The sequence below is a fragment of the Acanthisitta chloris genome, unplaced genomic scaffold, assembly GCF_000695815.1.
Source record: "Acanthisitta chloris isolate BGI_N310 unplaced genomic scaffold, ASM69581v1 scaffold13499, whole genome shotgun sequence".
NCBI classification, from domain to species: Eukaryota; Metazoa; Chordata; class Aves; order Passeriformes; family Acanthisittidae; genus Acanthisitta; species Acanthisitta chloris.
Window position 1 is genome coordinate 120,641 of NW_008693245.1, and position 1,040 is coordinate 121,680.

Consider the following 1,040-nt stretch of genomic DNA (forward strand, 5'->3'; position numbering starts at 1 on the left):
GATCTGGTACAAAGTCCATTAGTCTTTGAATGGCAATGACTGCCAACTGCTACTGTTTTGGCTGCCTGTGTATCATGGACAGACTGTTCTGTCTACTTACAACCTGGCACTTCCCATCAGCATTAGGTTTATGTGGAAAGAAATAATCCACGTAGGGCTGATTTTCAGCAATGGATAAAGGTAGTTTCACTAAACTAATTGTAGTGAAGGCAACTAGTTGGGGCATAAGCTCCAAAATGGAATTGGTTCCTATATTTCTTAGCACTTATATTAACAGTATTTTACATGTTCTTAAGCAAACAAGTTCAGATCACATTAATATAAAGGGTTTTAGTAATACTACTACAATCTGAAATGCTAACTATTGCCTCCTAGAAAGTAATGGTACCATATAGTAGTAGAACTCTATTAGCTGAAAATAACATCAGGTGTTCTCTGCTAGGAAAGGGTAGACAACAGAATGGAAGAAACAAATTGTTTTTTCAACTCTCAAGATTTTCAATTAATTCTGTTCTCCTGCAGAAAGGAAATTTTACTATATTGATTCACTATTTTATCTCACTAACATTTCTTGATACTAACTTGTGCTGTGTTTTTCTCAGTGCCTAGAATACCTCTCTGAAAAAGAATTCCCTCTTCCTCCAATTACAGAAATACGTGTATATATACATGTAAGTGTATATAATATAGTTTCCTAACAGGTCTTCAGAGAGCAATTGAACATGAAGAAAACCCATTAAAAGTGCCTTTTAAAATGTTTGGGGCTCTTTTTTTTTTTGGTTTTTTAACCTGTTTTCACTGATATATTCCTGGAGAGCAGAGGGTCTCTGTGTGTTTTTTTAACCTGTTTTCACTGATTTATTCCTGGAGAGCAGAGGGTCTCTGTGTTATGCCTCATAATCTGGTCTCAAAATCTCCAATGTTTTAAGCACTGAAAGAGCTTTCTGGGACTTTCCCATATCATCTCTTTCACTTGTAATCCCAAAGGGATTATTAATTTACAAGAATTAAACAACTCATGTAGAGAGTCTAAATCTGAG